Source organism: Dasypus novemcinctus, assembly GCF_030445035.2.
Source record: "Dasypus novemcinctus isolate mDasNov1 chromosome 8 unlocalized genomic scaffold, mDasNov1.1.hap2 SUPER_8_unloc_1, whole genome shotgun sequence".
NCBI lineage: Eukaryota > Metazoa > Chordata > Mammalia > Cingulata > Dasypodidae > Dasypus > Dasypus novemcinctus.
The window spans coordinates 2,881,358-2,906,357 of NW_026688123.1; positions in this window are offsets into that span (position 1 = coordinate 2,881,358).

Sequence of the window (25,000 nt, forward strand, 5' to 3'; positions counted from 1 at the left end):
TTCTAAGCGGCCATCGTGAGCGTCCAAAGCGGACGTGTGGGTTGTTTGGGCATTGCCTCGAGTCGTAACCGTCCGTTTTTGGGGAGGGGAAAAAAAAAGTGAGAACCCATCATCTTCAGCACATTTCGCTCTGCCAGAGCACGCCACGCCACCAGGTGATTTTCCTATTGATTGCCGTTCCAAGCTACCATAGCGGGCAATGCCGCAGGGATACGGTCAAGATTGCCAAACCAAAGCAGATAGCCCTTCTCGCCGAGGCGCAGCTGCCTAGTCGATCAAGCCCCAGGCCCCGGTGCTCCTGAGGGCGGCGGGGACACCCAGGACTACGCTGCTGATGGCAGGTGGCTCCGGGCCTCAGTGCCCTGCCAGTGGGCCCTACTTGGGAATCCGTGCTCTTGCACGGGGAGGGGGGAGTGGGTTGCAGGGGGGCCTCTCTACACATGCCTCTTCTTCTGTCACTTTGGCGGCGGCTGAGCCTGGCACTGGGTGCGTGCATGCTCAGGAGACAGGCCTCTGCATGTCTCTGGACAGGCCCCGTGCCGGCTGGGACCTGAGCCTCAGCCCAGGTGCAACACCTGCGCTCAGGTTCGTTGGACCGGCCCAGGTCAGCTGAGAGGCAGGAGAAGGTGGTCCTGACCGCGGAGGGAAGCAAAAGTGCCGACACCTGCCAGCGGGAGAGCCGCATCCAACAGCCCTGTGGGATCTAGGCCCCCTCTCGCTCCATCCGCTGCCTCCGCCCCACCCCCTCCTGTCGGGGCGCCCGGCCGGCGCCCGGGGTGGGGGTGGGGGTGGGCAAGCGCTAGGCCTCCCGCGCCGCCCTAGACCGCTCTCCGACGCCCGCCGTGCCGGGACCAAAGCGCAGGCGCCCCAGCCCGCTGGGCCGGCCACGCCCACGCCCACGGCCGCCCTGGCGCGCAGGCGCCCCTCACCCCGCCCCCGGCACGCTCGCCCCGGCCAGGCCCCGCCCCGCCCCGCCCGGTTGCTCTGGAGACGGTGGCCACTGGCGGGAGCTGCCCAAGGCCGGGAGTGGGAAGACAGTTGTGATGGATGGGGCCGGGGGGCGTTTTCTGCACTCGGGAGTTGTCCCCAGGGCCAGTGCCGGGACAGATGCGGCCAATAGGCATCCTGCCGAAACCCACCCAATGCCCTTCGGGGAGCGCGTCCACTGCCAGGAAAACCTCCAGCGCTGGGGGAAGCGGGCTTCCAAAATGTTTACACCGAATGCCACCAGGAGGCCAGGGGAACGCGACGGAAGGGGCCGCCGACGCGGGTGGAGCCTGCTGGCTGGGGACTGGGCTAGGAGAGAAGCTCTGCTCTGGTGTCCTGGACAGTTGTCTGTCTGGTGAAAAGCTAAGAGCCCGAAGAAGCTCCAGGAACAGGAGAGCGGCTCCGTTGCCCAAAGTCTGAGCCAAAACTTCCACCGCTAGGGGCCACTGTTGGATAGGAATAGTTCCTTCCTCACGCTTGCTGGAGGCCAGAGGGCTGAGTTCTAAGGCAGGGGGAGGGCCAGGGCCCCTTGCAGAAGGGGCTGTGGGGGAAGGGAGCCCTGGGGCAGATCTGGGGCTGCTGGGAGAGCCCCCTCTCCATGCCGTAGCTCACCTGGCCCAGGCCGAGGGTCTGGGCCGGGCCAGCCTGCCGGGCCCCTCCGAAGAGGGGGTTTCCTCGCCACCCAAAGTCCCCGAGGCCTCCTCCAGCGGGGGCCTACCTAGGGCCGGCCGGCGTTGCCCTGCACGTCTCTCCCACGGCAATGGTCACAGACATGCTGTCTCCCATCGCCGTCACCTCCACCTTTTGTCAGGGCAACCCCGGCCTTTCCCACCGGTGGCCTGCGGGCTTCGGCCTGGGCTCCCGGCCAGGCCTCCAGACACCTGTCTCCCGGAGAGGACAGGCCCAGAGTCTTCCCTCTCCCTTGTCAATGACCTCTCTTTCTCTGCGTTTCTTGTCTGGGACGAGAGGGGCCCCAGAGCACCCCGACGACTCTGAGCAATGAGCCTGCCCTTTCTCCTCTCGCCCTCCTTTTTGGGACCCTACGAACGAACGAGCATTTCTCTCGGCTCCGGGGCCAGGGGACGCACAACGAAACTGCTTACCTGTAAATTGGGTGCTGAGACCCTTGCGTGCAAATCATTTCTGCTCACTTGAGGCAGGCACTGCGGTCAAGTGGGCTTCCAGGTCCAGGTGTTCCATGGACCGGGTACATTCTAAGCGGCCATCGTGAGCGTCCAAAGCGGACGTGTGGGTTGTTTGGGCATTGCCTCGAGTCGTAACCGTCCGTTTTTGGGGAGGGGAAAAAAAAAGTGAGAACCCATCATCTTCAGCACATTTCGCTCTGCCAGAGCACGCCACGCCACCAGGTGATTTTCCTATTGATTGCCGTTCCAAGCTACCATAGCGGGCAATGCCGCAGGGATACGGTCAAGATTGCCAAACCAAAGCAGATAGCCCTTCTCGCCGAGGCGCAGCTGCCTAGTCGATCAAGCCCCAGGCCCCGGTGCTCCTGAGGGCGGCGGGGACACCCAGGACTACGCTGCTGATGGCAGGTGGCTCCGGGCCTCAGTGCCCTGCCAGTGGGCCCTACTTGGGAATCCGTGCTCTTGCACGGGGAGGGGGGAGTGGGTTGCAGGGGGGCCTCTCTACACATGCCTCTTCTTCTGTCACTTTGGCGGCGGCTGAGCCTGGCACTGGGTGCGTGCATGCTCAGGAGACAGGCCTCTGCATGTCTCTGGACAGGCCCCGTGCCGGCTGGGACCTGAGCCTCAGCCCAGGTGCAACACCTGCGCTCAGGTTCGTTGGACCGGCCCAGGTCAGCTGAGAGGCAGGAGAAGGTGGTCCTGACCGCGGAGGGAAGCAAAAGTGCCGACACCTGCCAGCGGGAGAGCCGCATCCAACAGCCCTGTGGGATCTAGGCCCCCTCTCGCTCCATCCGCTGCCTCCGCCCCACCCCCTCCTGTCGGGGCGCCCGGCCGGCGCCCGGGGTGGGGGTGGGGGTGGGCAAGCGCTAGGCCTCCCGCGCCGCCCTAGACCGCTCTCCGACGCCCGCCGTGCCGGGACCAAAGCGCAGGCGCCCCAGCCCGCTGGGCCGGCCACGCCCATGGCAGCCCTGGCGCGCAGGCGCCCCTCACCCCGCCCCCGGCACGCTCGCCCCAGCCAGGCCCCGCCCCGCCCCGCCCGGTTGCTCTGGAGACGGTGGCCACTGGCGGGAGCTGCCCAAGGCCGGGAGTGGGAAGACAGTTGTGATGGATGGGGCCGGGGGGCGTTTTCTGCACTCGGGAGTTGTCCCCAGGGCCAGTGCCGGGACAGATGCGGCCAATAGGCATCCTGCCGAAACCCACCCAATGCCCTTCGGGGAGCGCGTCCACTGCCAGGAAAACCTCCAGCGCTGGGGGAAGCGGGCTTCCAAAATGTTTACACCGAATGCCACCAGGAGGCCAGGGGAACGCGACGGAAGGGGCCGCCGACGCGGGTGGAGCCTGCTGGCTGGGGACTGGGCTAGGAGAGAAGCTCTGCTCTGGTGTCCTGGACAGTTGTCTGTCTGGTGAAAAGCTAAGAGCCCGAAGAAGCTCCAGGAACAGGAGAGCGGCTCCGTTGCCCAAAGTCTGAGCCAAAACTTCCACCGCTAGGGGCCACTGTTGGATAGGAATAGTTCCTTCCTCACGCTTGCTGGAGGCCAGAGGGCTGAGTTCTAAGGCAGGGGGAGGGCCAGGGCCCCTTGCAGAAGGGGCTGTGGGGGAAGGGAGCCCTGGGGCAGATCTGGGGCTGCTGGGAGAGCCCCCTCTCCATGCCGTAGCTCACCTGGCCCAGGCCGAGGGTCTGGGCCGGGCCAGCCTGCCGGGCCCCTCCGAAGAGGGGGTTTCCTCGCCACCCAAAGTCCCCGAGGCCTCCTCCAGCGGGGGCCTACCTAGGGCCGGCCGGCGTTGCCCTGCACGTCTCTCCCACGGCAATGGTCACAGACATGCTGTCTCCCATCGCCGTCACCTCCACCTTTTGTCAGGGCAACCCCGGCCTTTCCCACCGGTGGCCTGCGGGCTTCGGCCTGGGCTCCCGGCCAGGCCTCCAGACACCTGTCTCCCGGAGAGGACAGGCCCAGAGTCTTCCCTCTCCCTTGTCAATGACCTCTCTTTCTCTGCGTTTCTTGTCTGGGACGAGAGGGGCCCCAGAGCACCCCGACGACTCTGAGCAATGAGCCTGCCCTTTCTCCTCTCGCCCTCCTTTTTGGGACCCTACGAACGAACGAGCATTTCTCTCGGCTCCGGGGCCGGGGGACGCACAACGAAACTGCTTACCTATTGGGTGCTGAGACCCTTGCGTGCAAATCATTTCTGCTCACTTGAGGCAGGCACTGCGGTCAAGTGGGCTTCCAGGTCCAGGTGTTCCATGGACCGGGTACATTCTAAGCGGCCATCGTGAGCGTCCAAAGCGGACGTGTGGGTTGTTTGGGCATTGCCTCGAGTCGTAACCGTCCGTTTTTGGGGAGGGGAAAAAAAAAGTGAGAACCCATCATCTTCAGCACATTTCGCTCTGCCAGAGCACGCCACGCCACCAGGTGATTTTCCTATGGATTGCCGTTCCAAGCTACCATAGCGGGCAATGCCGCAGGGATACTGTCAAGATTTGCAAACCAAAGCAGATAGCCCTTCTCGCCGAGGCGCAGCTGCCTAGTCGATCAAGCCCCAGGCCCCGGTGCTCCTGAGGGCGGCGGGGACACCCAGGACTACGCTGCTGATGGCAGGTGGCTCCGGGCCTCAGTGCCCTGCCAGTGGGCCCTACTTGGGAATCCGTGCTCTTGCACGGGGAGGGGGGAGTGGGTTGCAGGGGGGCCTCTCTACACATGCCTCTTCTTCTGTCACTTTGGCGGCGGCTGAGCCTGGCACTGGGTGCGTGCATGCTCAGGAGACAGGCCTCTGCATGTCTCTGGACAGGCCCCGTGCCGGCTGGGACCTGAGCCTCAGCCCAGGTGCAACACCTGCGCTCAGGTTCGTTGGACCGGCCCAGGTCAGCTGAGAGGCAGGAGAAGGTGGTCCTGACCGCGGAGGGAAGCAAAAGTGCCGACACCTGCCAGCGGGAGAGCCGCATCCAACAGCCCTGTGGGATCTAGGCCCCCTCTCGCTCCATCCGCTGCCTCCGCCCCACCCCCTCCTGTCGGGGCGCCCGGCCGGCGCCCGGGGTGGGGGTGGGGGTGGGCAAGCGCTAGGCCTCCCGCGCCGCCCTAGACCGCTCTCCGACGCCCGCCGTGCCGGGACCAAAGCGCAGGCGCCCCAGCCCGCTGGGCCGGCCACGCCCACGCCCACGGCCGCCCTGGCGCGCAGGCGCCCCTCACCCCGCCCCCGGCACGCTCGCCCCGGCCAGGCCCCGCCCCGCCCCGCCCGGTTGCTCTGGAGACGGTGGCCACTGGCGGGAGCTGCCCAAGGCCGGGAGTGGGAAGACAGTTGTGATGGATGGGGCCGGGGGGCGTTTTCTGCACTCGGGAGTTGTCCCCAGGGCCAGTGCCGGGACAGATGCGGCCAATAGGCATCCTGCCGAAACCCACCCAATGCCCTTCGGGGAGCGCGTCCACTGCCAGGAAAACCTCCAGCGCTGGGGGAAGCGGGCTTCCAAAATGTTTACACCGAATGCCACCAGGAGGCCAGGGGAACGCGACGGAAGGGGCCGCCGACACGGGTGGAGCCTGCTGGCTGGGGACTGGGCTAGGAGAGAAGCTCTGCTCTGGTGTCCTGGACAGTTGTCTGTCTGGTGAAAAGCTAAGAGCCCGAAGAAGCTCCAGGAACAGGAGAGCGGCTCCGTTGCCCAAAGTCTGAGCCGAAACTTCCACCGCTAGGGGCCACTGTTGGATAGGAATAGTTCCTTCCTCACGCTTGCTGGAGGCCAGAGGGCTGAGTTCTAAGGCAGGGGGAGGGCCAGGGCCCCTTGCAGAAGGGGCTGTGGGGGAAGGGAGCCCTGGGGCAGATCTGGGGCTGCTGGGAGAGCCCCCTCTCCATGCCGTAGCTCACCTGGCCCAGGCCGAGGGTCTGGGCCGGGCCAGCCTGCCGGGCCCCTCCGAAGAGGGGGTTTCCTCGCCACCCAAAGTCCCCGAGGCCTCCTCCAGCGGGGGCCTACCTAGGGCCGGCCGGCGTTGCCCTGCACGTCTCTCCCACGGCAATGGTCACAGACATGCTGTCTCCCATCGCCGTCACCTCCACCTTTTGTCAGGGCAACCCCGGCCTTTCCCACCGGTGGCCTGCGGGCTTCGGCCTGGGCTCCCGGCCAGGCCTCCAGACACCTGTCTCCCGGAGAGGACAGGCCCAGAGTCTTCCCTCTCCCTTGTCAATGACCTCTCTTTCTCTGCGTTTCTTGTCTGGGACGAGAGGGGCCCCAGAGCACCCCGACGACTCTGAGCAATGAGCCTGCCCTTTCTCCTCTCGCCCTCCTTTTTGGGACCCTACGAACGAACGAGCATTTCTCTCGGCTCCGGGGCCAGGGGACGCACAACGAAACTGCTTACCTGTAAATTGGGTGCTGAGACCCTTGCGTGCAAATCATTTCTGCTCACTTGAGGCAGGCACTGCGGTCAAGTGGGCTTCCAGGTCCAGGTGTTCCATGGACCGGGTACATTCTAAGCGGCCATCGTGAGCGTCCAAAGCGGACGTGTGGGTTGTTTGGGCATTGCCTCGAGTCGTAACCGTCCGTTTTTGGGGAGGGGAAAAAAAAAGTGAGAACCCATCATCTTCAGCACATTTCGCTCTGCCAGAGCACGCCACGCCACCAGGTGATTTTCCTATTGATTGCCGTTCCAAGCTACCATAGCGGGCAATGCCGCAGGGATACGGTCAAGATTGCCAAACCAAAGCAGATAGCCCTTCTCGCCGAGGCGCAGCTGCCTAGTCGATCAAGCCCCAGGCCCCGGTGCTCCTGAGGGCGGCGGGGACACCCAGGACTACGCTGCTGATGGCAGGTGGCTCCGGGCCTCAGTGCCCTGCCAGTGGGCCCTACTTGGGAATCCGTGCTCTTGCACGGGGAGGGGGGAGTGGGTTGCAGGGGGGCCTCTCTACACATGCCTCTTCTTCTGTCACTTTGGCGGCGGCTGAGCCTGGCACTGGGTGCGTGCATGCTCAGGAGACAGGCCTCTGCATGTCTCTGGACAGGCCCCGTGCCGGCTGGGACCTGAGCCTCAGCCCAGGTGCAACACCTGCGCTCAGGTTCGTTGGACCGGCCCAGGTCAGCTGAGAGGCAGGAGAAGGTGGTCCTGACCGCGGAGGGAAGCAAAAGTGCCGACACCTGCCAGCGGGAGAGCCGCATCCAACAGCCCTGTGGGATCTAGGCCCCCTCTCGCTCCATCCGCTGCCTCCGCCCCACCCCCTCCTGTCGGGGCGCCCGGCCGGCGCCCGGGGTGGGGGTGGGGGTGGGCAAGCGCTAGGCCTCCCGCGCCGCCCTAGACCGCTCTCCGACGCCCGCCGTGCCGGGACCAAAGCGCAGGCGCCCCAGCCCGCTGGGCCGGCCACGCCCATGGCAGCCCTGGCGCGCAGGCGCCCCTCACCCCGCCCCCGGCACGCTCGCCCCAGCCAGGCCCCGCCCCGCCCCGCCCGGTTGCTCTGGAGACGGTGGCCACTGGCGGGAGCTGCCCAAGGCCGGGAGTGGGAAGACAGTTGTGATGGATGGGGCCGGGGGGCGTTTTCTGCACTCGGGAGTTGTCCCCAGGGCCAGTGCCGGGACAGATGCGGCCAATAGGCATCCTGCCGAAACCCACCCAATGCCCTTCGGGGAGCGCGTCCACTGCCAGGAAAACCTCCAGCGCTGGGGGAAGCGGGCTTCCAAAATGTTTACACCGAATGCCACCAGGAGGCCAGGGGAACGCGACGGAAGGGGCCGCCGACGCGGGTGGAGCCTGCTGGCTGGGGACTGGGCTAGGAGAGAAGCTCTGCTCTGGTGTCCTGGACAGTTGTCTGTCTGGTGAAAAGCTAAGAGCCCGAAGAAGCTCCAGGAACAGGAGAGCGGCTCCGTTGCCCAAAGTCTGAGCCAAAACTTCCACCGCTAGGGGCCACTGTTGGATAGGAATAGTTCCTTCCTCACGCTTGCTGGAGGCCAGAGGGCTGAGTTCTAAGGCAGGGGGAGGGCCAGGGCCCCTTGCAGAAGGGGCTGTGGGGGAAGGGAGCCCTGGGGCAGATCTGGGGCTGCTGGGAGAGCCCCCTCTCCATGCCGTAGCTCACCTGGCCCAGGCCGAGGGTCTGGGCCGGGCCAGCCTGCCGGGCCCCTCCGAAGAGGGGGTTTCCTCGCCACCCAAAGTCCCCGAGGCCTCCTCCAGCGGGGGCCTACCTAGGGCCGGCCGGCGTTGCCCTGCACGTCTCTCCCACGGCAATGGTCACAGACATGCTGTCTCCCATCGCCGTCACCTCCACCTTTTGTCAGGGCAACCCCGGCCTTTCCCACCGGTGGCCTGCGGGCTTCGGCCTGGGCTCCCGGCCAGGCCTCCAGACACCTGTCTCCCGGAGAGGACAGGCCCAGAGTCTTCCCTCTCCCTTGTCAATGACCTCTCTTTCTCTGCGTTTCTTGTCTGGGACGAGAGGGGCCCCAGAGCACCCCGACGACTCTGAGCAATGAGCCTGCCCTTTCTCCTCTCGCCCTCCTTTTTGGGACCCTACGAACGAACGAGCATTTCTCTCGGCTCCGGGGCCGGGGGACGCACAACGAAACTGCTTACCTATTGGGTGCTGAGACCCTTGCGTGCAAATCATTTCTGCTCACTTGAGGCAGGCACTGCGGTCAAGTGGGCTTCCAGGTCCAGGTGTTCCATGGACCGGGTACATTCTAAGCGGCCATCGTGAGCGTCCAAAGCGGACGTGTGGGTTGTTTGGGCATTGCCTCGAGTCGTAACCGTCCGTTTTTGGGGAGGGGAAAAAAAAAGTGAGAACCCATCATCTTCAGCACATTTCGCTCTGCCAGAGCACGCCACGCCACCAGGTGATTTTCCTATGGATTGCCGTTCCAAGCTACCATAGCGGGCAATGCCGCAGGGATACTGTCAAGATTTGCAAACCAAAGCAGATAGCCCTTCTCGCCGAGGCGCAGCTGCCTAGTCGATCAAGCCCCAGGCCCCGGTGCTCCTGAGGGCGGCGGGGACACCCAGGACTACGCTGCTGATGGCAGGTGGCTCCGGGCCTCAGTGCCCTGCCAGTGGGCCCTACTTGGGAATCCGTGCTCTTGCACGGGGAGGGGGGAGTGGGTTGCAGGGGGGCCTCTCTACACATGCCTCTTCTTCTGTCACTTTGGCGGCGGCTGAGCCTGGCACTGGGTGCGTGCATGCTCAGGAGACAGGCCTCTGCATGTCTCTGGACAGGCCCCGTGCCGGCTGGGACCTGAGCCTCAGCCCAGGTGCAACACCTGCGCTCAGGTTCGTTGGACCGGCCCAGGTCAGCTGAGAGGCAGGAGAAGGTGGTCCTGACCGCGGAGGGAAGCAAAAGTGCCGACACCTGCCAGCGGGAGAGCCGCATCCAACAGCCCTGTGGGATCTAGGCCCCCTCTCGCTCCATCCGCTGCCTCCGCCCCACCCCCTCCTGTCGGGGCGCCCGGCCGGCGCCCGGGGTGGGGGTGGGGGTGGGCAAGCGCTAGGCCTCCCGCGCCGCCCTAGACCGCTCTCCGACGCCCGCCGTGCCGGGACCAAAGCGCAGGCGCCCCAGCCCGCTGGGCCGGCCACGCCCACGCCCACGGCCGCCCTGGCGCGCAGGCGCCCCTCACCCCGCCCCCGGCACGCTCGCCCCGGCCAGGCCCCGCCCCGCCCCGCCCGGTTGCTCTGGAGACGGTGGCCACTGGCGGGAGCTGCCCAAGGCCGGGAGTGGGAAGACAGTTGTGATGGATGGGGCCGGGGGGCGTTTTCTGCACTCGGGAGTTGTCCCCAGGGCCAGTGCCGGGACAGATGCGGCCAATAGGCATCCTGCCGAAACCCACCCAATGCCCTTCGGGGAGCGCGTCCACTGCCAGGAAAACCTCCAGCGCTGGGGGAAGCGGGCTTCCAAAATGTTTACACCGAATGCCACCAGGAGGCCAGGGGAACGCGACGGAAGGGGCCGCCGACACGGGTGGAGCCTGCTGGCTGGGGACTGGGCTAGGAGAGAAGCTCTGCTCTGGTGTCCTGGACAGTTGTCTGTCTGGTGAAAAGCTAAGAGCCCGAAGAAGCTCCAGGAACAGGAGAGCGGCTCCGTTGCCCAAAGTCTGAGCCGAAACTTCCACCGCTAGGGGCCACTGTTGGATAGGAATAGTTCCTTCCTCACGCTTGCTGGAGGCCAGAGGGCTGAGTTCTAAGGCAGGGGGAGGGCCAGGGCCCCTTGCAGAAGGGGCTGTGGGGGAAGGGAGCCCTGGGGCAGATCTGGGGCTGCTGGGAGAGCCCCCTCTCCATGCCGTAGCTCACCTGGCCCAGGCCGAGGGTCTGGGCCGGGCCAGCCTGCCGGGCCCCTCCGAAGAGGGGGTTTCCTCGCCACCCAAAGTCCCCGAGGCCTCCTCCAGCGGGGGCCTACCTAGGGCCGGCCGGCGTTGCCCTGCACGTCTCTCCCACGGCAATGGTCACAGACATGCTGTCTCCCATCGCCGTCACCTCCACCTTTTGTCAGGGCAACCCCGGCCTTTCCCACCGGTGGCCTGCGGGCTTCGGCCTGGGCTCCCGGCCAGGCCTCCAGACACCTGTCTCCCGGAGAGGACAGGCCCAGAGTCTTCCCTCTCCCTTGTCAATGACCTCTCTTTCTCTGCGTTTCTTGTCTGGGACGAGAGGGGCCCCAGAGCACCCCGACGACTCTGAGCAATGAGCCTGCCCTTTCTCCTCTCGCCCTCCTTTTTGGGACCCTACGAACGAACGAGCATTTCTCTCGGCTCCGGGGCCGGGGGACGCACAACGAAACTGCTTACCTATTGGGTGCTGAGACCCTTGCGTGCAAATCATTTCTGCTCACTTGAGGCAGGCACTGCGGTCAAGTGGGCTTCCAGGTCCAGGTGTTCCATGGACCGGGTACATTCTAAGCGGCCATCGTGAGCGTCCAAAGCGGACGTGTGGGTTGTTTGGGCATTGCCTCGAGTCGTAACCGTCCGTTTTTGGGGAGGGGAAAAAAAAAGTGAGAACCCATCATCTTCAGCACATTTCGCTCTGCCAGAGCACGCCACGCCACCAGGTGATTTTCCTATGGATTGCCGTTCCAAGCTACCATAGCGGGCAATGCCGCAGGGATACGGTCAAGATTGCCAAACCAAAGCAGATAGCCCTTCTCGCCGAGGCGCAGCTGCCTAGTCGATCAAGCCCCAGGCCCCGGTGCTCCTGAGGGCGGCGGGGACACCCAGGACTACGCTGCTGATGGCAGGTGGCTCCGGGCCTCAGTGCCCTGCCAGTGGGCCCTACTTGGGAATCCGTGCTCTTGCACGGGGAGGGGGGAGTGGGTTGCAGGGGGGCCTCTCTACACATGCCTCTTCTTCTGTCACTTTGGCGGCGGCTGAGCCTGGCACTGGGTGCGTGCATGCTCAGGAGACAGGCCTCTGCATGTCTCTGGACAGGCCCCGTGCCGGCTGGGACCTGAGCCTCAGCCCAGGTGCAACACCTGCGCTCAGGTTCGTTGGACCGGCCCAGGTCAGCTGAGAGGCAGGAGAAGGTGGTCCTGACCGCGGAGGGAAGCAAAAGTGCCGACACCTGCCAGCGGGAGAGCCGCATCCAACAGCCCTGTGGGATCTAGGCCCCCTCTCGCTCCATCCGCTGCCTCTGCCCCACCCCCTCCTGTCGGGGCGCCCGGCCGGCGCCCGGGGTGGGGGTGGGGGTGGGCAAGCGCTAGGCCTCCCGCGCCGCCCTAGACCGCTCTCCGACGCCCGCCGTGCCGGGACCAAAGCGCAGGCGCCCCAGCCCGCTGGGCCGGCCACGCCCACGGCCGCCCTGGCGCGCAGGCGCCCCTCACCCCGCCCCCGGCACGCTCGCCCCGACCCCGCCCCGCCCCGCCCGGTTGCTCTGGAGACGGTGGCCACTGGCGGGAGCTGCCCAAGGCCGGGAGTGGGAAGACAGTTGTGATGGATGGGGCCGGGGGGCGTTTTCTGCACTCGGGAGTTGTCCCCAGGGCCAGTGCCGGGACAGATGCGGCCAATAGGCATCCTGCCGAAACCCACCCAATGCCCTTCGGGGAGCGCGTCCACTGCCAGGAAAACCTCCAGCGCTGGGGGAAGCGGGCTTCCAAAATGTTTACACCGAATGCCACCAGGAGGCCAGGGGAACGCGACGGAAGGGGCCGCCGACGTGGGTGGAGCCTGCTGGCTGGGGACTGGGCTAGGAGAGAAGCTCTGCTCTGGTGTCCTGGACAGTTGTCTGTCTGGTGAAAAGCTAAGAGCCCGAAGAAGCTCCAGGAACAGGAGAGCGGCTCCGTTGCCCAAAGTCTGAGCCGAAACTTCCACCGCTAGGGGCCACTGTTGGATAGGAATAGTTCCTTCCTCACGCTTGCTGGAGGCCAGAGGGCTGAGTTCTAAGGCAGGGGGAGGGCCAGGGCCCCTTGCAGAAGGGGCTGTGGGGGAAGGGAGCCCTGGGGCAGATCTGGGGCTGCTGGGAGAGCCCCCTCTCCATGCCGTAGCTCACCTGGCCCAGGCCGAGGGTCTGGGCCGGGCCAGCCTGCCGGGCCCCTCCGAAGAGGGGGTTTCCTCGCCACCCAAAGTCCCCGAGGCCTCCTCCAGCGGGGGCCTACCTAGGGCCGGCCGGCGTTGCCCTGCACGTCTCTCCCACGGCAATGGTCACAGACATGCTGTCTCCCATCGCCGTCACCTCCACCTTTTGTCAGGGCAACCCCGGCCTTTCCCACCGGTGGCCTGCGGGCTTCGGCCTGGGCTCCCGGCCAGGCCTCCAGACACCTGTCTCCCGGAGAGGACAGGCCCAGAGTCTTCCCTCTCCCTTGTCAATGACCTCTCTTTCTCTGCGTTTCTTGTCTGGGACGAGAGGGGCCCCAGAGCACCCCGACGACTCTGAGCAATGAGCCTGCCCTTTCTCCTCTCGCCCTCCTTTTTGGGACCCTACGAACGAACGAGCATTTCTCTCGGCTCCGGGGCCGGGGGACGCACAACGAAACTGCTTACCTATTGGGTGCTGAGACCCTTGCGTGCAAATCATTTCTGCTCACTTGAGGCAGGCACTGCGGTCAAGTGGGCTTCCAGGTCCAGGTGTTCCATGGACCGGGTACATTCTAAGCGGCCATCGTGAGCGTCCAAAGCGGACGTGTGGGTTGTTTGGGCATTGCCTCGAGTCGTAACCGTCCGTTTTTGGGGAGGGGAAAAAAAAAGTGAGAACCCATCATCTTCAGCACATTTCGCTCTGCCAGAGCACGCCACGCCACCAGGTGATTTTCCTATGGATTGCCGTTCCAAGCTACCATAGCGGGCAATGCCGCAGGGATACTGTCAAGATTTGCAAACCAAAGCAGATAGCCCTTCTCGCCGAGGCGCAGCTGCCTAGTCGATCAAGCCCCAGGCCCCGGTGCTCCTGAGGGCGGCGGGGACACCCAGGACTACGCTGCTGATGGCAGGTGGCTCCGGGCCTCAGTGCCCTGCCAGTGGGCCCTACTTGGGAATCCGTGCTCTTGCACGGGGAGGGGGGAGTGGGTTGCAGGGGGGCCTCTCTACACATGCCTCTTCTTCTGTCACTTTGGCGGCGGCTGAGCCTGGCACTGGGTGCGTGCATGCTCAGGAGACAGGCCTCTGCATGTCTCTGGACAGGCCCCGTGCCGGCTGGGACCTGAGCCTCAGCCCAGGTGCAACACCTGCGCTCAGGTTCGTTGGACCGGCCCAGGTCAGCTGAGAGGCAGGAGAAGGTGGTCCTGACCGCGGAGGGAAGCAAAAGTGCCGACACCTGCCAGCGGGAGAGCCGCATCCAACAGCCCTGTGGGATCTAGGCCCCCTCTCGCTCCATCCGCTGCCTCCGCCCCACCCCCTCCTGTCGGGGCGCCCGGCCGGCGCCCGGGGTGGGGGTGGGGGTGGGCAAGCGCTAGGCCTCCCGCGCCGCCCTAGACCGCTCTCCGACGCCCGCCGTGCCGGGACCAAAGCGCAGGCGCCCCAGCCCGCTGGGCCGGCCACGCCCACGCCCACGGCCGCCCTGGCGCGCAGGCGCCCCTCACCCCGCCCCCGGCACGCTCGCCCCGGCCAGGCCCCGCCCCGCCCCGCCCGGTTGCTCTGGAGACGGTGGCCACTGGCGGGAGCTGCCCAAGGCCGGGAGTGGGAAGACAGTTGTGATGGATGGGGCCGGGGGGCGTTTTCTGCACTCGGGAGTTGTCCCCAGGGCCAGTGCCGGGACAGATGCGGCCAATAGGCATCCTGCCGAAACCCACCCAATGCCCTTCGGGGAGCGCGTCCACTGCCAGGAAAACCTCCAGCGCTGGGGGAAGCGGGCTTCCAAAATGTTTACACCGAATGCCACCAGGAGGCCAGGGGAACGCGACGGAAGGGGCCGCCGACGCGGGTGGAGCCTGCTGGCTGGGGACTGGGCTAGGAGAGAAGCTCTGCTCTGGTGTCCTGGACAGTTGTCTGTCTGGTGAAAAGCTAAGAGCCCGAAGAAGCTCCAGGAACAGGAGAGCGGCTCCGTTGCCCAAAGTCTGAGCCGAAACTTCCACCGCTAGGGGCCACTGTTGGATAGGAATAGTTCCTTCCTCACGCTTGCTGGAGGCCAGAGGGCTGAGTTCTAAGGCAGGGGGAGGGCCAGGGCCCCTTGCAGAAGGGGCTGTGGGGGAAGGGAGCCCTGGGGCAGATCTGGGGCTGCTGGGAGAGCCCCCTCTCCATGCCGTAGCTCACCTGGCCCAGGCCGAGGGTCTGGGCCGGGCCAGCCTGCCGGGCCCCTCCGAAGAGGGGGTTTCCTCGCCACCCAAAGTCCCCGAGGCCTCCTCCAGCGGGGGCCTACCTAGGGCCGGCCGGCGTTGCCCTGCACGTCTCTCCCACGGCAATGGTCACAGACATGCTGTCTCCCATCGCCGTCACCTCCACCTTTTGTCAGGGCAACCCCGGCCTTTCCCACCGGTGGCCTGCGGGCTTCGGCCTGGGCTCCCGGCCAGGCCTCCAGACACCTGTCTCCCGGAGAGGACAGGCCCAGAGTCTTCCCTCTCCCTTGTCAATGACCTCTCTTTCTCTGCGTTTCTTGTCTGGGACGAGAGGGGCCCCAGAGCACCCCGACGACTCTGAGCAATGAGCCTGCCCTTTCTCCTCTCGCCCTCCTTTTTGGGACCCTACGAACGAACGAGCATTTCTCTCGGCTCCGGGGCCGGGGGACGCACAACGAAACTGCTTACCTATTGGGTGCTGAGACCCTTGCGTGCAAATCATTTCTGCTCACTTGAGGCAGGCACTGCGGTCAAGTGGGCTTCCAGGTCCAGGTGTTCCATGGACCGGGTACATTCTAAGCGGCCATCGTGAGCGTCCAAAGCGGACGTGTGGGTTGTTTGGGCATTGCCTCGAGTCGTAACCGTCCGTTTTTGGGGAGGGGAAAAAAAAAGTGAGAACCCATCATCTTCAGCACATTTCGCTCTGCCAGAGCACGCCACGCCACCAGGTGATTTTCCTATGGATTGCCGTTCCAAGCTACCATAGCGGGCAATGCCGCAGGGATACTGTCAAGATTTGCAAACCAAAGCAGATAGCCCTTCTCGCCGAGGCGCAGCTGCCTAGTCGATCAAGCCCCAGGCCCCGGTGCTCCTGAGGGCGGCGGGGACACCCAGGACTACGCTGCTGATGGCAGGTGGCTCCGGGCCTCAGTGCCCTGCCAGTGGGCCCTACTTGGGAATCCGTGCTCTTGCACGGGGAGGGGGGAGTGGGTTGCAGGGGGGCCTCTCTACACATGCCTCTTCTTCTGTCACTTTGGCGGCGGCTGAGCCTGGCACTGGGTGCGTGCATGCTCAGGAGACAGGCCTCTGCATGTCTCTGGACAGGCCCCGTGCCGGCTGGGACCTGAGCCTCAGCCCAGGTGCAACACCTGCGCTCAGGTTCGTTGGACCGGCCCAGGTCAGCTGAGAGGCAGGAGAAGGTGGTCCTGACCGCGGAGGGAAGCAAAAGTGCCGACACCTGCCAGCGGGAGAGCCGCATCCAACAGCCCTGTGGGATCTAGGCCCCCTCTCGCTCCATCCGCTGCCTCCGCCCCACCCCCTCCTGTCGGGGCGCCCGGCCGGCGCCCGGGGTGGGGGTGGGGGTGGGCAAGCGCTAGGCCTCCCGCGCCGCCCTAGACCGCTCTCCGACGCCCGCCGTGCCGGGACCAAAGCGCAGGCGCCCCAGCCCGCTGGGCCGGCCACGCCCACGCCCACGGCCGCCCTGGCGCGCAGGCGCCCCTCACCCCGCCCCTGGCACGCTCGCCCCGGCCAGGCCCCGCCCCGCCCCGCCCGGTTGCTCTGGAGACGGTGGCCACTGGCGGGAGCTGCCCAAGGCCGGGAGTGGGAAGACAGTTGTGATGGATGGGGCCGGGGGGCGTTTTCTGCACTCGGGAGTTGTCCCCAGGGCCAGTGCCGGGACAGATGCGGCCAATAGGCATCCTGCCGAAACCCACCCAATGCCCTTCGGGGAGCGCGTCCACTGCCAGGAAAACCTCCAGCGCTGGGGGAAGCGGGCTTCCAAAATGTTTACACCGAATGCCACCAGGAGGCCAGGGGAACGCGACGGAAGGGGCCGCCGACGCGGGTGGAGCCTGCTGGCTGGGGACTGGGCTAGGAGAGAAGCTCTGCTCTGGTGTCCTGGACAGTTGTCTGTCTGGTGAAAAGCTAAGAGCCCGAAGAAGCTCCAGGAACAGGAGAGCGGCTCCGTTGCCCAAAGTCTGAGCCGAAACTTCCACCGCTAGGGGCCACTGTTGGATAGGAATAGTTCCTTCCTCACGCTTGCTGGAGGCCAGAGGGCTGAGTTCTAAGGCAGGGGGAGGGCCAGGGCCCCTTGCAGAAGGGGCTGTGGGGGAAGGGAGCCCTGGGGCAGATCTGGGGCTGCTGGGAGAGCCCCCTCTCCATGCCGTAGCTCACCTGGCCCAGGCCGAGGGTCTGGGCCGGGCCAGCCTGCCGGGCCCCTCCGAAGAGGGGGTTTCCTCGCCACCCAAAGTCCCCGAGGCCTCCTCCAGCGGGGGCCTACCTAGGGCCGGCCGGCGTTGCCCTGCACGTCTCTCCCACGGCAATGGTCACAGACATGCTGTCTCCCATCGCCGTCACCTCCACCTTTTGTCAGGGCAACCCCGGCCTTTCCCACCGGTGGCCTGCGGGCTTCGGCCTGGGCTCCCGGCCAGGCCTCCAGACACCTGTCTCCCGGAGAGGACAGGCCCAGAGTCTTCCCTCTCCCTTGTCAATGACCTCTCTTTCTCTGCGTTTCTTGTCTGGGACGAGAGGGGCCCCAGAGCACCCCGACGACTCTGAGCAATGAGCCTGCCCTTTCTCCTCTCGCCCTCCTTTTTGGGACCCTACGAACGAACGAGCATTTCTCTCGGCTCCGGGGCCGGGGGACGCACAACGAAACTGCTTACCTATTGGGTGCTGAGACCCTTGCGTGCAAATCATTTCTGCTCACTTGAGGCAGGCACTGCGGTCAAGTGGGCTTCCAGGTCCAGGTGTTCCATGGACCGGGTACATTCTAAGCGGCCATCGTGAGCGTCCAAAGCGGACGTGTGGGTTGTTTGGGCATTGCCTCGAGTCGTAACCGTCCGTTTTTGGGGAGGGGAAAAAAAAAGTGAGAACCCATCATCTTCAGCACATTTCGCTCTGCCAGAGCACGCCACGCCACCAGGTGATTTTCCTATGGATTGCCGTTCCAAGCTACCATAGCGGGCAATGCCGCAGGGATACTGTCAAGATTTGCAAACCAAAGCAGATAGCCCTTCTCGCCGAGGCGCAGCTGCCTAGTCGATCAAGCCCCAGGCCCCGGTGCTCCTGAGGGCGGCGGGGACACCCAGGACTACGCTGCTGATGGCAGGTGGCTCCGGGCCTCAGTGCCCTGCCAGTGGGCCCTACTTGGGAATCCGTGCTCTTGCACGGGGAGGGGGGAGTGGGTTGCAGGGGGGCCTCTCTACACATGCCTCTTCTTCTGTCACTTTGGCGGCGGCTGAGCCTGGCACTGGGTGCGTGCATGCTCAGGAGACAGGCCTCTGCATGTCTCTGGACAGGCCCCGTGCCGGCTGGGACCTGAGCCTCAGCCCAGGTGCAACACCTGCGCTCAGGTTCGTTGGACCGGCCCAGGTCAGCTGAGAGGCAGGAGAAGGTGGTCCTGACCGCGGAGGGAAGCAAAAGTGCCGACACCTGCCAGCGGGAGAGCCGCATCCAACAGCCCTGTGGGATCTAGGCCCCCTCTCGCTCCATCCGCTGCCTCCGCCCCACCCCCTCCTGTCGGGGCGCCCGGCCGGCGCCCGGGGTGGGGGTGGGGGTGGGCAAGCGCTAGGCCTCCCGCGCCGCCCTAGACCGCTCTCCGACGCCCGCCGTGCCGGGACCAAAGCGCAGGCGCCCCAGCCCGCTGGGCCGGCCACGCCCACGCCCACGGCCGCCCTGGCGCGCAGGCGCCCCTCACCCCGCCCCCGGCACGCTCGCCCCGGCCAGGCCCCGCCCCGCCCCGCCCGGTTGCTCTGGAGACGGTGGCCACTGGCGGGAGCTGCCCAAGGCCGGGAGTGGGAAGACAGTTGTGATGGATGGGGCCGGGGGGCGTTTTCTGCACTCGGGAGTTGTCCCCAGGGCCAGTGCCGGGACAGATGCGGCCAATAGGCATCCTGCCGAAACCCACCCAATGCCCTTCGGGGAGCGCGTCCACTGCCAGGAAAACCTCCAGCGCTGGGGGAAGCGGGCTTCCAAAATGTTTACACCGAATGCCACCAGGAGGCCAGGGGAACGCGACGGAAGGGGCCGCCGACACGGGTGGAGCCTGCTGGCTGGGGACTGGGCTAGGAGAGAAGCTCTGCTCTGGTGTCCTGGACAGTTGTCTGTCTGGTGAAAAGCTAAGAGCCCGAAGAAGCTCCAGGAACAGGAGAGCGGCTCCGTTGCCCAAAGTCTGAGCCGAAACTTCCACCGCTAGGGGCCACTGTTGGATAGGAATAGTTCCTTCCTCACGCTTGCTGGAGGCCAGAGGGCTGAGTTCTAAGGCAGGGGGAGGGCCAGGGCCCCTTGCAGAAGGGGCTGTGGGGGAAGGGAGCCCTGGGGCAGATCTGGGGCTGCTGGGAGAGCCCCCTCTCCATGCCGTAGCTCACCTGGCCCAGGCCGAGGGTCTGGGCCGGGCCAGCCTGCCGGGCCCCTCCGAAGAGGGGGTTTCCTCGCCACCCAAAGTCCCCGAGGCCTCCTCCAGCGGGGGCCTACCTAGGGCCGGCCGGCGTTGCCCTGCACGTCTCTCCCACGGCAATGGTCACAGACATGCTGTCTCCCATCGCCGTCACCTCCACCTTTTGTCAGGGCAACCCCGGCCTTTCCCACCGGTGGCCTGCGGGCTTCGGCCTGGGCTCCCGGCCAGGCCTCCAGACACCTGTCTCCCGGAGAGGACAGGCCCAGAGTCTTCCCTCTCCCTTGTCAATGACCTCTCTTTCTCTGCGTTTCTTGTCTGGGACGAGAGGGGCCCCAGAGCACCCCGACGACTCTGAGCAATGAGCCTGCCCTTTCTCCTCTCGCCCTCCTTTTTGGGACCCTACGAACGAACGAGCATTTCTCTCGGCTCCGGGGCCGGGGGACGCACAACGAAACTGCTTACCTATTGGGTGCTGAGACCCTTGCGTGCAAATCATTTCTGCTCACTTGAGGCAGGCACTGCGGTCAAGTGGGCTTCCAGGTCCAGGTGTTCCATGGACCGGGTACATTCTAAGCGGCCATCGTGAGCGTCCAAAGCGGACGTGTGGGTTGTTTGGGCATTGCCTCGAGTCGTAACCGTCCGTTTTTGGGGAGGGGAAAAAAAAAGTGAGAACCCATCATCTTCAGCACATTTCGCTCTGCCAGAGCACGCCACGCCACCAGGTGATTTTCCTATGGATTGCCGTTCCAAGCTACCATAGCGGGCAATGCCGCAGGGATACTGTCAAGATTTGCAAACCAAAGCAGATAGCCCTTCTCGCCGAGGCGCAGCTGCCTAGTCGATCAAGCCCCAGGCCCCGGTGCTCCTGAGGGCGGCGGGGACACCCAGGACTACGCTGCTGATGGCAGGTGGCTCCGGGCCTCAGTGCCCTGCCAGTGGGCCCTACTTGGGAATCCGTGCTCTTGCACGGGGAGGGGGGAGTGGGTTGCAGGGGGGCCTCTCTACACATGCCTCTTCTTCTGTCACTTTGGCGGCGGCTGAGCCTGGCACTGGGTGCGTGCATGCTCAGGAGACAGGCCTCTGCATGTCTCTGGACAGGCCCCGTGCCGGCTGGGACCTGAGCCTCAGCCCAGGTGCAACACCTGCGCTCAGGTTCGTTGGACCGGCCCAGGTCAGCTGAGAGGCAGGAGAAGGTGGTCCTGACCGCGGAGGGAAGCAAAAGTGCCGACACCTGCCAGCGGGAGAGCCGCATCCAACAGCCCTGTGGGATCTAGGCCCCCTCTCGCTCCATCCGCTGCCTCCGCCCCACCCCCTCCTGTCGGGGCGCCCGGCCGGCGCCCGGGGTGGGGGTGGGGGTGGGCAAGCGCTAGGCCTCCCGCGCCGCCCTAGACCGCTCTCCGACGCCCGCCGTGCCGGGACCAAAGCGCAGGCGCCCCAGCCCGCTGGGCCGGCCACGCCCACGGCCGCCCTGGCGCGCAGGCGCCCCTCACCCCGCCCCCGGCACGCTCGCCCCGACCCCGCCCCGCCCCGCCCGGTTGCTCTGGAGACGGTGGCCACTGGCGGGAGCTGCCCAAGGCCGGGAGTGGGAAGACAGTTGTGATGGATGGGGCCGGGGGGCGTTTTCTGCACTCGGGAGTTGTCCCCAGGGCCAGTGCCGGGACAGATGCGGCCAATAGGCATCCTGCCGAAACCCACCCAATGCCCTTCGGGGAGCGCGTCCACTGCCAGGAAAACCTCCAGCGCTGGGGGAAGCGGGCTTCCAAAATGTTTACACCGAATGCCACCAGGAGGCCAGGGGAACGCGACGGAAGGGGCCGCCGACGCGGGTGGAGCCTGCTGGCTGGGGACTGGGCTAGGAGAGAAGCTCTGCTCTGGTGTCCTGGACAGTTGTCTGTCTGGTGAAAAGCTAAGAGCCCGAAGAAGCTCCAGGAACAGGAGAGCGGCTCCGTTGCCCAAAGTCTGAGCCAAAACTTCCACCGCTAGGGGCCACTGTTGGATAGGAATAGTTCCTTCCTCACGCTTGCTGGAGGCCAGAGGGCTGAGTTCTAAGGCAGGGGGAGGGCCAGGGCCCCTTGCAGAAGGGGCTGTGGGGGAAGGGAGCCCTGGGGCAGATCTGGGGCTGCTGGGAGAGCCCCCTCTCCATGCCGTAGCTCACCTGGCCCAGGCCGAGGGTCTGGGCCGGGCCAGCCTGCCGGGCCCCTCCGAAGAGGGGGTTTCCTCACCACCCAAAGTCCCCGAGGCCTCCTCCAGCGGGGGCCTACCTAGGGCCGGCCGGCGTTGCCCTGCACGTCTCTCCCACGGCAATGGTCACAGACATGCTGTCTCCCATCGCCGTCACCTCCACCTTTTGTCAGGGCAACCCCGGCCTTTCCCACCGGTGGCCTGCGGGCTTCGGCCTGGGCTCCCGGCCAGGCCTCCAGACACCTGTCTCCCGGAGAGGACAGGCCCAGAGTCTTCCCTCTCCCTTGTCAATGACCTCTCTTTCTCTGCGTTTCTTGTCTGGGACGAGAGGGGCCCCAGAGCACCCCGACGACTCTGAGCAATGAGCCTGCCCTTTCTCCTCTCGCCCTCCTTTTTGGGACCCTACGAACGAACGAGCATTTCTCTCGGCTCCGGGGCCAGGGGACGCACAACGAAACTGCTTACCTGTAAATTGGGTGCTGAGACCCTTGCGTGCAAATCATTTCTGCTCACTTGAGGCAGGCACTGCGGTCAAGTGGGCTTCCAGGTCCAGGTGTTCCATGGACCGGGTACATTCTAAGCGGCCATCGTGAGCGTCCAAAGCGGACGTGTGGGTTGTTTGGGCATTGCCTCGAGTCGTAACCGTCCGTTTTTGGGGAGGGGAAAAAAAAAGTGAGAACCCATCATCTTCAGCACATTTCGCTCTGCCAGAGCACGCCACGCCACCAGGTGATTTTCCTATGGATTGCCGTTCCAAGCTACCATAGCGGGCAATGCCGCAGGGATACGGTCAAGATTGCCAAACCAAAGCAGATAGCCCTTCTCGCCGAGGCGCAGCTGCCTAGTCGATCAAGCCCCAGGCCCCGGTGCTCCTGAGGGCGGCGGGGACACCCAGGACTACGCTGCTGATGGCAGGTGGCTCCGGGCCTCAGTGCCCTGCCAGTGGGCCCTACTTGGGAATCCGTGCTCTTGCACGGGGAGGGGGGAGTGGGTTGCAGGGGGGCCTCTCTACACATGCCTCTTCTTCTGTCACTTTGGCGGCGGCTGAGCCTGGCACTGGGTGCGTGCATGCTCAGGAGACAGGCCTCTGCATGTCTCTGGACAGGCCCCGTGCCGGCTGGGACCTGAGCCTCAGCCCAGGTGCAACACCTGCGCTCAGGTTCGTTGGACCGGCCCAGGTCAGCTGAGAGGCAGGAGAAGGTGGTCCTGACCGCGGAGGGAAGCAAAAGTGCCGACACCTGCCAGCGGGAGAGCCGCATCCAACAGCCCTGTGGGATCTAGGCCCCCTCTCGCTCCATCCGCTGCCTCCGCCCCACCCCCTCCTGTCGGGGCGCCCGGCCGGCGCCCGGGGTGGGGGTGGGGGTGGGCAAGCGCTAGGCCTCCCGCGCCGCCCTAGACCGCTCTCCGACGCCCGCCGTGCCGGGACCAAAGCGCAGGCGCCCCAGCCCGCTGGGCCGGCCACGCCCACGCCCACGGCCGCCCTGGCGCGCAGGCGCCCCTCACCCCGCCCCTGGCACGCTCGCCCCGGCCAGGCCCCGCCCCGCCCCGCCCGGTTGCTCTGGAGACGGTGGCCACTGGCGGGAGCTGCCCAAGGCCGGGAGTGGGAAGACAGTTGTGATGGATGGGGCCGGGGGGCGTTTTCTGCACTCGGGAGTTGTCCCCAGGGCCAGTGCCGGGACAGATGCGGCCAATAGGCATCCTGCCGAAACCCACCCAATGCCCTTCGGGGAGCGCGTCCACTGCCAGGAAAACCTCCAGCGCTGGGGGAAGCGGGCTTCCAAAATGTTTACACCGAATGCCACCAGGAGGCCAGGGGAACGCGACGGAAGGGGCCGCCGACGCGGGTGGAGCCTGCTGGCTGGGGACTGGGCTAGGAGAGAAGCTCTGCTCTGGTGTCCTGGACAGTTGTCTGTCTGGTGAAAAGCTAAGAGCCCGAAGAAGCTCCAGGAACAGGAGAGCGGCTCCGTTGCCCAAAGTCTGAGCCGAAACTTCCACCGCTAGGGGCCACTGTTGGATAGGAATAGTTCCTTCCTCACGCTTGCTGGAGGCCAGAGGGCTGAGTTCTAAGGCAGGGGGAGGGCCAGGGCCCCTTGCAGAAGGGGCTGTGGGGGAAGGGAGCCCTGGGGCAGATCTGGGGCTGCTGGGAGAGCCCCCTCTCCATGCCGTAGCTCACCTGGCCCAGGCCGAGGGTCTGGGCCGGGCCAGCCTGCCGGGCCCCTCCGAAGAGGGGGTTTCCTCGCCACCCAAAGTCCCCGAGGCCTCCTCCAGCGGGGGCCTACCTAGGGCCGGCCGGCGTTGCCCTGCACGTCTCTCCCACGGCAATGGTCACAGACATGCTGTCTCCCATCGCCGTCACCTCCACCTTTTGTCAGGGCAACCCCGGCCTTTCCCACCGGTGGCCTGCGGGCTTCGGCCTGGGCTCCCGGCCAGGCCTCCAGACACCTGTCTCCCGGAGAGGACAGGCCCAGAGTCTTCCCTCTCCCTTGTCAATGACCTCTCTTTCTCTGCGTTTCTTGTCTGGGACGAGAGGGGCCCCAGAGCACCCCGACGACTCTGAGCAATGAGCCTGCCCTTTCTCCTCTCGCCCTCCTTTTTGGGACCCTACGAACGAACGAGCATTTCTCTCGGCTCCGGGGCCGGGGGACGCACAACGAAACTGCTTACCTATTGGGTGCTGAGACCCTTGCGTGCAAATCATTTCTGCTCACTTGAGGCAGGCACTGCGGTCAAGTGGGCTTCCAGGTCCAGGTGTTCCATGGACCGGGTACATTCTAAGCGGCCATCGTGAGCGTCCAAAGCGGACGTGTGGGTTGTTTGGGCATTGCCTCGAGTCGTAACCGTCCGTTTTTGGGGAGGGGAAAAAAAAAGTGAGAACCCATCATCTTCAGCACATTTCGCTCTGCCAGAGCACGCCACGCCACCAGGTGATTTTCCTATGGATTGCCGTTCCAAGCTACCATAGCGGGCAATGCCGCAGGGATACTGTCAAGATTTGCAAACCAAAGCAGATAGCCCTTCTCGCCGAGGCGCAGCTGCCTAGTCGATCAAGCCCCAGGCCCCGGTGCTCCTGAGGGCGGCGGGGACACCCAGGACTACGCTGCTGATGGCAGGTGGCTCCGGGCCTCAGTGCCCTGCCAGTGGGCCCTACTTGGGAATCCGTGCTCTTGCACGGGGAGGGGGGAGTGGGTTGCAGGGGGGCCTCTCTACACATGCCTCTTCTTCTGTCACTTTGGCGGCGGCTGAGCCTGGCACTGGGTGCGTGCATGCTCAGGAGACAGGCCTCTGCATGTCTCTGGACAGGCCCCGTGCCGGCTGGGACCTGAGCCTCAGCCCAGGTGCAACACCTGCGCTCAGGTTCGTTGGACCGGCCCAGGTCAGCTGAGAGGCAGGAGAAGGTGGTCCTGACCGCGGAGGGAAGCAAAAGTGCCGACACCTGCCAGCGGGAGAGCCGCATCCAACAGCCCTGTGGGATCTAGGCCCCCTCTCGCTCCATCCGCTGCCTCCGCCCCACCCCCTCCTGTCGGGGCGCCCGGCCGGCGCCCGGGGTGGGGGTGGGGGTGGGCAAGCGCTAGGCCTCCCGCGCCGCCCTAGACCGCTCTCCGACGCCCGCCGTGCCGGGACCAAAGCGCAGGCGCCCCAGCCCGCT